Source organism: Vigna unguiculata, chromosome 2 (assembly GCF_004118075.2).
Source record: "Vigna unguiculata cultivar IT97K-499-35 chromosome 2, ASM411807v1, whole genome shotgun sequence".
Lineage (NCBI taxonomy): Eukaryota > Viridiplantae > Streptophyta > Magnoliopsida > Fabales > Fabaceae > Vigna > Vigna unguiculata.
Window position 1 is genome coordinate 23925318 of NC_040280.1, and position 16102 is coordinate 23941419.

At 26.2% G+C, this 16102-nt stretch overlaps 1 pseudogene; it reads left to right on the forward strand.

The window, feature by feature from the left end:
• The first annotated feature begins 831 nt into the window (after positions 1-831).
• On the forward strand, positions 832-3290 carry LOC114174582 (annotated as a pseudogene).
• Positions 3291-16102: the final 12812 nt, after the last annotated feature.

A 16102-nucleotide genomic window follows, 5' to 3' on the forward strand; every position in this document is an offset into this window, starting at 1 on the left:
AGTCTAAATAAACTTAATATTCCATAAAAATATACTTGGCTCAAAATATAAAACATATGAAACTGATAAACCATTTTGTATATATATCATTCTACTTACTATTATTATTAGAAAAATATAAAACATATGAATTAACTTAGTATGCTTTCGTTTGTATTTATTTTTGGTTAAGTTTTCAAGAATCTCATTGAATTATTATTATTATTATTATTATTATTATCTGAAATTAAGTTTTAACCACATTCTTAATTAAACTTTAACACTTAAACTATTTTTTAAATTAAATTAGTTCTTCTTACTACATTCAATAACACATAACTAAGAAATTGACTACATTCAATAGTCACACATAACTGAGAAATTGAGGTTAGATGAGGTTTAAATAACCATTCTTTATTTAACCCTCTGAAACTTATTTTAAGGATAACATATCTCGGAGGCATCATAATTAACTTTTCTAATTATACTACATGAAAAATTATTGTTTTGAAACTAATTATCGGAAAGGTTTAATTATTTATTTCAATAATTTTTTTTACAAACTTAATATTAATATAGGATAGTTAATAAGTAAACTATAATACTCCATCAATATGTGTAATGTAAATTTAACGAGTTAATTTTTTTTATTTTTTATTTTAAACAAGTAGCTACCCATAATTTCTCATAATTTAGGACAAAACTTTTGTGATATAGCATAAATTAAGTTGACTTGGTGTGGTTGCTTGACTTGACATGGAAAACATGTCACCACATTGAATTAGCAAATTCTATATAACTTACATAAGAATAGAAACACCATCATCTACTAGCTTCCACTTCTTAATCAAAATGAAGTATTTTTGTCGTACACTACTTACATTTTGGTCTATACTCATTCATCTTTTATCCCTCTTTATATTGAAATCAATATGGATCACTCCAAACATCACTGTCTTTGCATCTGAAAATGAAACCGATCATTTTTCGTTGCTGAAATTCAAGGAATCCATATCTAGTGATCCAACTAAAATCTTGTTTTCTTGGAATACTTCTACACACTTTTGTAACTGGCATGGAATCACGTGCAATTCTATGCTTCAACGAGTTACAAAGTTGGATTTGGAAGGATACAAGTTGAAGGGATTCGTATCTCCACACATAGGCAATCTATCTCACATGACATATTTCAACATTGGAAATAACAACTTCTATGGAGAAATCCCACAAGAAATAGGTAAGTTGTCAAAACTCCAGTACCTTTCTGTTGCAAATAACTCATTCTTGGTAGGAAAATTTCCTTCAAACTTGACTGCTTGCACTGATCTCAAAATCTTGTACCTAAATGGGAACAATCTTACTGGTGAAATACCAGTGGAAATTGTCTTACTTCAGAAGCTTCAACAACTGTTCCTTTTCGAGAACAATTTTTCTGGAAGAATCCCATCCTTCATGGGCAATCTTTCATCCTTAAGATATCTCTTCCTAGGTTCTAACAACTTTAAGGGACACATTCCACAAGAAATTTGTCATCTCAAACGTTTGACATTTCTAGAATTATCTCTCAACAAAGTGACAGGAGCATTTCCTTCTTGTTTTTATAATATGTCATCTCTTACTAAATTCTCTGTGACCCTAAATCAACTTAACGGCTCTTTGCCATCCAACATGTTCCACACTCTCTCCAATCTCCAAGTACTTTATATTGGTGGGAATCAATTCTCAGGACCAATCCCATCTTCCATAACCAATGCATCCTGTCAAAGCCACCAAAAAAGAAAAGCATCACTCACTCCGATTAATAGCAATTATAGTAAGTGTAGTTGCTTCTCTTCTCATATTGTTGGTTATTCTAACAATCTACTGGATGAGGAAAAGGAGTAATAAACCATCTTTGGATTCACCCACAATAGACCAACTGCCTAAAGTTTCATACCAAAGCCTATACAATGGAACAAATGGGTTCTCAACTTCAAACTTGATCGGATCCGGAAGCTTTAGCTCTGTATACAAAGGAACTCTTGAGCAAGAAGACAAGATTGTTGCCATAAAGGTCCTAAACCTTCAAAAGAAAGGAGCAGACAAAAGTTTCATTGTTGAATGCAATGCACTTAAAAATATTAGACATCGAAATCTGGTTCCGACTTTGACCTGTTGCTCTAGCACAGATTACAAAGGTCAAGAATTCAAAGCTATAATTTTTGAGTATATGACAAATGGAAGCCTAGAACAGTGGATTCATCCTGAGACACCAAGTGCACAACACATGAGAAGATTGAGCCTTCATCAACGATTAAACATCACAATTGATGTTGCTTCTGCATTGCATTATCTTCACCATGAGTGTGAACAATTGATCATTCACTGTGATATAAAACCAAGCAATGTTCTTCTTAATGATAGCATGGTTGCACATGTGGGTGATTTTGGTATAGCAAGACTTTTGTCAACTTTCAATCACACCACTTCTGGGCAAACAAGTACAAATGGAATAAAGGGTACAGTTGGCTATGCTCCTCCAGGTATTGTTTTCAGATTTTAATCATTATTGTTTCTCTAAATTTTCACTTTGTTTTTGTCTACTTGTTATTTATCGATGTTATTTATTGACAATTTTTTGTATATATTTTAGAGTATGGAGAGAGGTACAAGGTGTCAACTTACGGTGACGTGTATAGTTTTGGAATTCTTATATTGGAAATGCTGACCGGAAGAAGACCTACAGATGAAATGTTTAAAGATGGTCAAAATCTTCGTAACTTTGTTGCAATTTCATTTCCTAATAATATTTTGCAGATTTTGGACCCAAGAATCATTTCAGAGTATGAAGCAACTACAGTGGAGGGAAACTGTGGTAATCTTAATGCAGAGGCTGAAAAGTGTGTAGTTTCGCTTTTCAGAATCGGACTTGCTTGCTCAGTGGAATCACCAAAAGAAAGAATGAATTTGGTTGACGTTATCAGAGAGCTTAATCAAATCACCAAGGTTTCTTCTTTACTGGTGAGCAAAAGAGCTACACTAAACTCCCTCCATACATAATTACTGGACACAAAATAGTTATTATATTTAAAAATTAATTTGTGTTTCAATAAAATAACTGTGATCTATTTTTATAAATTATTCCGCAAGTAGAATGAAGTTTTCATTTTCAAAACTAGGTATAAGCTTGAATAAGTTTTACATTTTTAGTATATAACTAACTTTTGTTTTCTTCCATTACCATCTCATCATAAATGAAAAGAAAATTTAAAAATATCTAATACTTCAAATTTAATGAAATTATTGGATTTCAGGGGATGACTACTGAGTAGAATTAAAGTTGAAATCAAATTCTACATGACGAGGGAAACAGAGATTGTTGGATAAACCAAGGACAACAAATTGTTTGCTGACTTGCCTGAGGTTTTGTATTTATCTAAATAAATCAATTCATATCAATGTAACATTTTCATGACCGATTTTAACAAATTGAATGTTCCATGCACTCAATATACTTATTGTGTTTATATATTTTACGTTGTGCTTGTATGTTTTACGTGATTCATTATTTTTTGATCTATCGGAATTCCCAACAAAACAATCGAGGTTGAGAATGATAATATGATAATACATGTAGAAGATGAAAACTCAATGTGAACTTACTGAACTGATGTCATTGCTGTTAATTTTAATGCATTGATGATGATTTTATGCCGATTTCATTTTGTTTTTATTTGGAATAGAAAATATATAAAACAGAGGAGCACTTAGGGTAGGATGACGAAAATTGGCGGATAATAGATAGTTAGTACTTTGTGATGATATTTATGCAGATAGAGAGTACCGAGTATATTAATATTTATTTATAAACGAGGTAGGTTTGGATATTATACCTTACGAGAGAAAAAATAAATTTATTTTATTTTTATTATGTTAAATTTAATTAAAATAAAATAAAAATTATATTTAATTTAATTTATTATTTAATTTAATTTGTATTATATTTCATAATTTTTATACTTTTATTAAAATTTCATTTAAAAAATTTACAAAAATATATATTTCTTTACAAACGATGGTATGTAAAGTTTATCATATGTTTTAAAAAGTTATTTCTTTTACAATATATTTTAAACTTATTACATACAATATATATAATTGTTCAATAATCATTGACAATTACTTTTATTATTTTTATTATTACAAACTTTCTTTTTTCAACAGTATTTAAAATTTAGATTAATTTAAAACAATCAAAGAAAGTGCATTTTAAAAAAATTTGTGTGTTACACATGTAGAAAGCCTAGTTTTCTTAACAAATTAGAAATTATTTTATTAAGTTTTGTTTAGCATATGGTAAATTGTTGTCATGAATGGTTGCAAAATGAGTTTTGAAAATTTATGCAAGAATTGTAACTTTTAAAATAAAAAATTTGATATTTAAAAAATAGAAGATAACGATAGTTCTTTACAACAAACGTCATCCTTTGTACTTTTAACAATAGTTCTTTAAAACAATCGTTGTCGCTTGTACTTTTAGTGGTAATTCTTCACAAAAATCGTTATCATTTGTGTTTTTAATGACGGTTCATTATATAAATGGTTCTCTTTATATTTTGAATGATGAGTTTTGACGGCATTGTTTGTCCAATTAAAAGTTTCTTTTTCTTTTTACATTTTCAATGATCATCGTTGTTTAAAGTTTTGATAACGATTCTAAAACTGTCGTCATTTGTTTACACTTTTATTGACAATTAAGACAATGACGATTTAAAAACTGTCATTTGAAATCTATTTTAATCGTCTTTAATATACCAATGTGTAGTATTGCAATATTTTTATAATTTTTTGTCTTCAAACAATAACTTTTTCTTTTTCTTTCAAATTCTCATACCCTTCATTGCTCTTATGACACATATTTATTTAATTTAGTATTCTTTTTAAATTAAATATTATAAAATAATAGCTTTCTGTGACTTCTATATGGATATTACGTTTAAAAAATGGTAAGAGTCGAGTTTCATTTTAAGATAAATTTTAAATGGATAAATATTTGAAAGTTTATAAATAAAACTAGGCATTCATTACTTATTTTATTCTGGACTGTATCTCATTAAAACTATTCTCTTTAAAACTCTTTTCAAATTTAGAACAGCTTATATGTATTGTTTTGGATTACAAAAGTGTCAAAAGGAGATTTTTTAATAGGCATATTTTAATTTAAGTAAAGAGAGTCAATGATAACATTTATACAATGTTTTTTATTTTTAAGATGTGTGAAATATGTGTTGGACAGATTGTAAAATCTGTGTACATAAACAATGATATATTTATATTTTAGTATGATTTTGGGTTTATTTGAAGTATGTGTTTATTTAGTGATAAATATTTACTTATGAATTAACTGAACTATTGGAAGAATTTGCTTTGTTTAAGGATTTGCATTTATGAGTAAAATAAGGACAAAGAAACTTCAAGAAGGTAACATAAAAAGAACGGCGAAAATGATAAGGAGAAAAGAAAGAAAAAATATGAGAAAACTTAGGAGATGAAGAATAGTTAAGAGGAAGATAATTTTATACTTTTCCAAGATAAGCTTCAAATGAAAAAAATTACTTAACTGTTAAGAATCACGGTAAGACTCAAAAACTTTTTTTTTTCCCACAAAATTCAGTATATCAAGTGTGATGTTTGGGTCATATTTTCCTTGTATTCTCTTTGCACACAATAAAGTCCAAGTTCACCCTTCTCTTTTTTGTTCAAAATTTTCCATTAAATCTTCGTTAGCCCACTAATTGTCAATAAAATACAAAATAAATAAAATAATAAATTATAATAGGGAGCAAGAATATCATGTCTTGTCTAATTAAAAGTTGAAAACAAGGTTAAAGATGTATTTGTGAGATATACGAAATGTTGGAGGGTGCTTTCATTGTCTTTTTTATCTAATGTGAGATTTTTAACTTAAACTTGAATTATTCTTGACAATCTCTTTTCAAGGATAAGTTCCTATTATTTGAGAGATTGTGGTTCTATATCTATATATGACATTTGTTTTACACATATAAAATATTTGACACCACTTTTACTAAAAAATTTGAAGGCAATGGTATTATGAGTCTTTATTCTTATATAATATTTATCTTTATCTTTTATATTTAATGTAAAACTTTTGACTCATACTTGAATTATTCCCAATAAAGTGAAAATATCATTCGAATAATATTTTACTGGTGAGACAGTATGTAATGATTAGGCTTATTATTCACCATTATTTAGCTCAAACAAGAGTATGTAACTTTAGTTTGAGAGATCAACGTAACTTTAATTGAAACTTGATAATTTATGCACATACGTTAAGTCACTCAAATTAAGAATTAAACACTCAAGTGCCAATAAAACTGTAGTTAAAGCTCTTGGATTTGTTGAAAGAATTTTAACAAGTTTATATGACTCAAACAGTAATTTAATGTTAAGTAAAAAAGAGATAAATACTAGCTTTGAACTCTAACAATATATATTAAAATTATATTATATATAGGGATAACAACGGGACGGAGTGAGGTTTTGCAATTTCATACTCATCCTCATAAAAAAATCTAAATTAAAGTAATAATTTGTATGGGATAGTGAAACTTGTCTCTGTCTGGTCTTGTTGTCATCCCTATATTAAAATAATAAAATATTGAAAGTATTATGTAATGAAATATTATGAAAATTAAATTATATTGTTGTAAATGTTGTTATTAAAGTAATTAGTAAATCTAAGTGATGCAATAATAATTTCAGTTTTAAATATAATAAATAGAATTGATATCACAATATAATATAATTAATTGATTTTACGAAATAATTATAATAGTCTATGATCTGTGTGTATATTTTTTTTATTTTAATTTTTTTAAATAATAATATAATTGTTATTATATTTATTTAACCATTAAAATTACTAATAATAATATTATATAAATTATAAATTATAAATTATGAAATTTTTAAAAGATTAAAATTCTATTTAGCAAAAGTATTTAGTATAACAACATTTTCTATAATTAAAAAAAACACACTTATAATAATAACACAATTATGAATAGTAATAATAATAATAAAAATAATAATGATACTAATAATAATAATATTTATGCTATAAATATTAATATTAATGCTAACACTAAGATTAATGTAAACTATAATAATCTATAATTATATATAAAGATATACATTAACAACAAAACAAATAAAAATGACAAGTAATTGAAATACGATCCCATAATAAATTAATTTAAAATGTGTGTCTAACTATAATAATAATAATAATAATAATAATAATATCATTATAATAGTATATCGTAGTGATAAAATAATAATAATAATAATACAATAACTACATATGTAAAGAGATATACATTTGTTGTGTCCTCTTTTGTTTATACAATTCTATCCTCTTAATTATTATTTTTTAAATTAAAATAATTATTCATAATAAAAATTATTTGTCCATTTTATCATTTTAATAATTTTAGTAACTATATTTTCAATTCAAATAATTATACAGATATAAAAATAAAATGAACAACAAAACAAACAAAAAGTGCAAGTAATTAAGATATGATCTCGTAGTAAATAAATGTAAAATGTGTGTTTAACTATAATAATAATAATAATAATAATAATAATAATAATAATAATAATAATAATAACAATAATAATAACAATAATAGTAACACTCAAATAATATCTCGTAGTGATAAAAAAAATAATACTAATAATAATAATAATAATAATACAACTACATATATAAAAAGATAAACAACTTTGGTCTCCTTTTTTGTTTTTTCAATTTTATCCTCTTAATTGTTATATTTTAAACTTAAATAATTATTTAAAATAAAATAAAAAATTATTTTTCAGTTTTATTATTTCACTAATTTTAGTAACTATTTTTTTGAATTGAAATAATTATTCAAATGTAAAGATGAATAAACAACAAAACAAATAAAAGGGTAAAGTAATTGAAACATGATTCATAGATATTAAGTAAAAGTAAAATGTGTATGTAACCATAATAATAAAAATAATAATAATAACTATTATAATAATTATAGTTCTAATTAATAATAATAGTAGTAATAATAATAATAATAGTAATATAATAATATAAATAATTGTAGTTAATAATGATAAAAATAATACTTATAGTTGGTAGTAAATATTGATCATAATAATTATAGTTGATAACAACAATTATAGTTAACAATAATAATAATAATTATTATTATTATTATAATTAGAGTTGATAATAATAATAATAATAATAATAATAATAATAATAATAATAATAATAATAATAATAATAATAATAATTAGAGTTATAATTGATAATAATAACAATAATATAAAAATAAAATAATAAATATCATGAAAATTAGGTTATATTGTTGTAAATGCTATTATTAATGAAATGAAGTGTAAATTCAGTCTTAAATATAATAAATAAAATTAATAACACAATATGGTGCAGTTAATTAATTTTACAAAATAATTATAATAGTATATGACCCGTGCACATTTTTTTTATTTATTTCAAATCTGTTTAGAATAACAACATTATTGTTATTATATTTATTTAACCATTAAAATAATAATAATAATATAAATTATAAATTATGAAATATTAAAAATATTAAAAATCTATTTAGCAAAAGAATTTAGTATAATAACAATTTTTTATAATTAAAAAAAGAACTTATACTAATATGAATAATAATAATAATAATAATAATAATAATAATAATAATAATAAACAAATGATAATAATGTTAATTTTTATGCTATAAATATTAATGTCAATGCAAATATCCAGGCTAATGTTGACATATTAATAATTTATAATTATATATAAAGATATACATCAGCAACAAAATACATAAGAAGGACAACTAATTAAAATATGATCTTGTAGTAAATAAAATTAAAATGTGTGTCTAACTATAATAATAATAATATCATTATAATAATATCCCGTAGTGATAATAATAATAATACCATTATAATAATATCCCACAGTGTCAGTGATAATAATAATAATAATAATAATAATAATAAACAAATGATAATAACAATAATTTTTATGCTATAAATATTAATGTCAATGCAAATATCCAGGCTAATGTTGACATATTAATAATTTATAATTATATATAAAGATATACATCAGCAACAAAATACTTAAGAAGGACAACTAATTAAAATATGATCTTGTAGTAAATAAATTTAAGATGTGTGTCTAACTATAATAATAATAATATCATTATAATAATATCCCGTAGTGATAATAATAATAATACCATTATAATAATATCCCACAGTGTCAGTGATAATAATAATAATAATAATAATAATAATAATAATAATAATAATAACAATAGTAATAATAATAATAATAATCCACTAACTAAATATATAAAGAGTTACACATTTTTTATGTCCTTTTTTGTTTTTTTAATTTTATCTTCTTAATTATTATTTATTAAATTTAAATAATATTCATAATAAAAAATTATTTGTCACTTTTATCATTCTACTAATTTTAGTAACTATTTTTTTCAATTCAAGAAATACCAAGATATAGAGATAAAATGAATAACAAAACAAATACAAAAAACAAGTAATTGAAATATGACCCCGTAGTAAATAAAAGTAAAATATGTGTCTAATAATAATAATAATAATAATATCACTATAATAATATCGTGTAGTGATAAAAAAAATAATACTAATACTACTACTAATAATAATATTAATATTAATACAATTACATATATAAAGAGATAAACATCTTTGATATCTTTTTTATTTTATCAATTTTATCCTCTTAATTATTAAATTTTAAATTTAAATAATTATTTATAATTAAAAAATTATTTTTCAGTTTTATTATTTTACTAATTTTAGTATCTATTTTTTTTAAATTGAAATAATTGTTCAAATGGAAAGATAAATAAACAACAAAACAAATAAAAATGACAAGTAAACCAAACATGATTCCTACATAGTAAGTAAAAGTAAGATATGTATCTAACAATAATAATAAAAACAATAATAATAATAATAATAACTATTATAATATTTATAGTTCTTATTATTAATAATAATAATAATAATAGTAATATAATAATAGAAATAATTATAATTAATAATAATGATAATAATATTTATAGTTGATAGTAATAATGATTATTAATTATAGTTAATAATAATAACACGTGACGGATCTTGACCAATAATTTTGGAGGAGCCAAAATAATTTATAGTAAAAAAATTTGAACTCATCAATAATTTATTCGGAATAAAAATCTCCAGTTATTCCTTTTTGAATGTAAATAACCATATTGTGTTCAAGAAATTCATCTTTCATCTTATTCCAAATTTTGTTTTGATAATCTTCGTTGTAGAAAACGAAACATTAAGAGTTAAATAGAATGAATTAGACAATCAATAAAGTAAAATATCTTTAATTTGTTTGTTTTTGTCAAAGATTGACATAATTCAATAATGGTGGACAAATCCTTCAAATTTGAATGGGCATGAACATCAACAATAGGGATGGTAAGAGGGCGGGGCGGGGACGGGTTTCGCTATCCCATATCCATCCCCCTAAAAAAAATTCATCCCCATCCCTATACCCAAACCCAACGGGTATCAAACTTTTGTCTCATCCATATCCCCATCGGGTAACGGGTATAATCTCGTACCCATACCCGTACCCATTTTCTTACTACTTTAATATTAGTTTTAATTAATTTTTATAAAGTAATAAAAAATTACGATAAAGGAAACATAAATATTATCAAATATTCAATATTAGGAGGATGGTTGCTTCTTCAATATCAAATACTTTGAAATAAATTATAATTGTTTACATTTTAGATTAGAATACCAAATAAAATTTCATGAGAACCAAAACATTTATTAAATTTGCAAACATTAATGAAACCTAGTTGATAAAATTTAAAAATATTTTTAAAAAAATATAAAAGGAAAAAAATATTCAAATTAAAATATATTTTAAATGTTTGTTTACTTCAATTTTTTAAATTATAATGAATCTCTTTTTTATAAACAAATAAAAGTTATAATACATCATTTAATCAAAATGACGCAAAGAACAAATAATAAACATAATAATAAAATTTTAACAGATTTTGTATCTTTCGAACTCCAATATATGTTGGATGGTGATAAAAAATATTCATGGCAATTACATTAAATTTTTATATTGTAGTAAATAAAAAATATTTATACAATTATAGTGAAAAAATTTAAGTATGATTGTAATGAGTCAGAAAATAAAAAGTAATTAGATAAAATATATCAAAATAGTATTCTACATGATGAAAATAAACAAAAAATAAAAATATTAAAAAATTAACAAATGTGTGTCTTATAAACAATTTGGAGACTATTGAAAGGAATCGCACACAGAGAAAAACAAATGTATGATTAAGGGTATGATAAGATGAAAAATATCTTAGAGATCTAAGAAAACTTTTCAAATAGCGAAACAAAAGAGTTATTCAAATGAAACAAAAATTAATAATAACAAGTAATTTTTTTTATTTTACCTAGTAAATGAAATGTTTATGCTATTAAACACTTAAATTGAGATTATTAAACATTCTCGTGTGAAAGGAAAATATACAATAAATTAAAATATTAAAAAATAATAGAAATATTCAAATGTTAGAAATAATTTTTTTTAATTGACATACATCATTTTAACATAATTACATAAAGGTTATGATAAGATAAAAAATATATTAGATATGCGAATGAGTTTCATAACAAACCAAGTAATTAAAAGAAATAAAAAATAGAAAGTATATATATATATATATATATATATATATATATATATAGGGTTACTTAATTAATTATGAATATTTTAATAATTTAGACGATATGGAGATATGACGGGGACGAGTATTATGGTGGGGATACGTACATCTTCATCCCATCCCCATACCCAATAGAAAAAATCGGAGATTCTCCATACCCATACCCATACCCATACCTAGTCAATGCGGGGATTCCCCGTCAAAACGGGCATGGGTTCGGACAATACCCACGAGGACGGGTTTATTTGTTATCTCTAATCAATAATGACATGTTGGAGTGAAATTTTAAACTAATCATATATTTATCAATATACCTATTTTTTTTTTAAGTTTAAGACAAAAAAATAATTTATCATAACCTAATAAAAATTGAGACGTGATTACTAACAAAAATATATAATAATAATAATATTATATATTACAAATAAGAGTAATAACTTTACCACTAATAATGTTAATAATACTAATAGTAATAATATATAATAGTAACATATAATAATATTAATATTTGTTATAATTTACTACTATCACTATAAATAATATTTATAATAATAATATTATTAATAATTAGAAATACTAATACTTATAAAAATATTACAAATAATAATATTATTTATAATTAATATTATAGCTGAAATCATAAATAAATAAAAAAATAAAAATAAATTGACTTTTGTAGGATTTGAATCCGGTCCTTTTGTACCAGAGTTTTAAAATCATGAAAAGATTAAATTTTTTGACACATGTCAATAAAAGAAAATGGGTAATGTAGTAATTTTGGTAGTATCTTCTTTTCTTAATATGTAATAGATTTGAATGAAAAATTAAAATTCATCTGTCACTATGGTTTTCAAGTCTTAAAATACATTGATATAATCTTTTTAATTCAGTTGGGTTAATCTTGTTGTATGTGTTAAATACATTTCATATTAATATTTGAATTCTTTACTGTTTAACATATTCTAACTTAAATATTAATCTACAACATCATTTAACAAATCAAAAAATAAATATCATTATTTTAAAAATTAATTTAAATACTAATCTAAATCGTCATTTGACAAATTAAAACATAAATATCATTAGTTTAAAATATCTATATCAATATGTTTTTAAAGTTTATATATCAAAATTTAAGAAATAAACGAATTTTTATTTTACATATAAATTGAGATATTTAACCACAAAATAAAAAAAATAAGTTACTTTGTCATGCAAGATTGGTTTATACATGATTAATGTATGGATATTTTCAATTATAATTTATCCAGATTCTTTTTTTAATTTCATTATAAACTATTTTTAATTCATAAAAAAATATTTTAATTCTCCATTTTGTTTGTTTATTTTAGTAGTGTTCGTAAAAGAAAGTTGTCCAGAGTATATCGAAAAAAGAAAACTATTCCAAACCTACCCAAATGCGATACCAGACATCAAAATCAATACTTAAGTAAAAATAATTGATTATTTCATTGAATAAAAATGTGATAAAAGTTATCAGTGTAACATCCCATCTAATTTAATAAGCGAAACTAAAGGAAGCGTCACATAGAGATAACATAATAGTGCAATCATGGAGTTTAAAACTTAACTCCTTATAATCCAAGACACACCACGATGACCGAAAGGAAACAAGCTAAAAAGTTTAACATAATGTATATAAATCAAAAGACGAACAGGTACATGGGTCATAGCCCTAAAGAAAAGCCCAATAAGAAATTAAAGTCCAGCCCATGCAGACTATGCAGCGGAATCATCCCTCCTCTGTTGACCGCGAGTACCTCTCTCATCTGCTCCCATCAATAAATTGATGATCATCGCAAGGATAGAAGAACAACATACAAAGCAATCAAACAAGCAAAGGGTAAGCTAGAGCCAACAAGATTTTTATCATGTAATCAAATATACCTTCACAGTCCAACATACATATACCATCCAAGCATGTTATGACCTTTCAATCAATACACTAAGACTCGACTCGACTCATCCGGATACATATAATCTGGTCGGATTCAGCAGATGCTTGCACTTGTGGTGGATACCTCTGCTCACCCCCGAGCTATGTGTTACAAGTATTACAATGAATCAATTCCCTCACACACAAGGTTAGCCCTTAATGAGTTTAAGGCCTCCTGCTACTCTCACCACAGGGGTCAGTCCGCTCTAAGTGAGACTAACTAACTCCTTAAAGTGTCAGGATGCAATCCTTACCTTGAATCCTTACCAAGTTATATAGATGGGGCACCACCATGGACACCCACTAACAAGGGTCATGGAATTACGTCCCGACCACTAAAGCACGACCCTGGAATCCCACCTAGAGATTTTCAAGGAATTACGCACTGACACGGACCAAGCATACCAGACCAATCAAGAAAGACTTATCACACATACACATATACATCACGTACCAGCTCTTGATAATTCACCTCCTTCATTTCTTTCCCAGTGGTTCCATACCCATCCATTACTCCCAAACCATAGATATGGGATTTTAGTTCATGCCAATACCATGCCACTTTAACACCAACCATCTTATTTAGTTTACATGCCAAGTTCATACCATACCCATCACTCACCATCCATGAATCATATCACCCATATATATAGTAGCTCATCACATGTTTTTCATCATAACAATCAAACTCAAGCAAGTGCCAATCATTCAAGAACAATAAACAACCAAGCGTCACACTACCTCGCCCAGCTCCTCGCTCAAGCTGAAGGGTCTCGCTCAGGCGAGCCCACTTCGCCTAGGCGAGGGCTCGAAAAGGGGAACAATAGCCTCACGCGGGATCTCGCTTAGGCGAGACCCCTCTGCCTTGGGCGAGATGCTCGCTCGCTCAGAAAGGACGTGGGTCGCCTGAGCGACTATTCGCGTGAAGCAGCTTGGGCAAGCCCCTGTTGATCTCGCTTAGGCGAGACATGCTCACTTGGGCGAGAAAACCGGTGCCCACCACTGTTCTCTCATGCAACAGTCCAATATTACCACCAAACCAACGCAATATCATCTCATAAACTCATAGTAGCATGTCATCACATCAAATCATGCAATATCATCAAGCAATCACGAAAGAAACACAGATTTGGCAAAAACCTAACTTCCCTTACTTGGAAATAAGCTAGTGGACTATCCCTACGCGACCTTGTTGGTCTCTTGGCAAGCGTACCAAAAGTCAACTGTAGTATAATGATTTAAAGTAAGAGTGTCGAACCCACGAGGAACGGATTCAGTGAAAATTAATAATTATCTCAATCAGCATATATATGCAGAAATTTTAATTCGATGGATCATCGGTAGTTAAACTAAATTGCATAAATAAAATACAGTAAAACAGAAAATTAGTTAAAAGATCAATAAAAGAAACTGGGATTGAATTTCATCTATCTCCCTTGTCTGTAATCTGGATGAATATAATATATGACATCTGAAAATACCAATATTGATGCACACTCAAAAATCATTTATACCGATCCCTCGCGTATAAAATTCATAAGATTAGTTCCCTGAATATTGATTCCTCACATATTCAACAAACTATCCAGCATTACGGTCGAGTGTTAAAAACAATTGATATATTGAGATCTATTCCTAGCATCACAGTATATCAAGTATCATTGTTCAAATCAGATTTTCATAAATACTTTCCAGTCAGATCTAAAAATCAAAATCAAAACATCTATTGATCAGATAGAAGTAAGCATTAAGAGCAGAACAATAATACCAATACTGAGTAAAACAGAAATGCTATATATAAATATCACCAGATTACATCCAAGTTCGAGTAGATTACATTCAATCCCAAAGGAGAAGATTAGCCACTCATGGTAGCTATCAAATCCTAAGAACTAAAGAAGAAGAAGAAGAAGAAATATGATTTGTGTTTGCTCGTGGTCACAGCTCTGCAGCAAGGATCAATTCTTCTCCCAAAATCTCTAGCTGCCTTCACTTCCTGATGCACGGAGAATTTATACCCACGAAGGTCTCGCTCAAGCTACCTGAGTCTCGCTTGAGCGAGACAACATTCTTCATCCTAAAGAAAGCCTCTCGCTTGGGCGAGACGTGCTGAAGCCAACATCTCGCTTAGGCGAGCAAGAGTACTTCGAGCTGAAGAAAGGATCTCGCTTAGGCGAGATTGGCAGCATCTGATCTCGCTTGGGCGAGAATGGCGGCAAGAGAGGGTCTCCACTGCACGATCGCTCGCTTAAGTGAGGTCCTGCGTTGCTTAGGCGAGAATGGTGGCAGT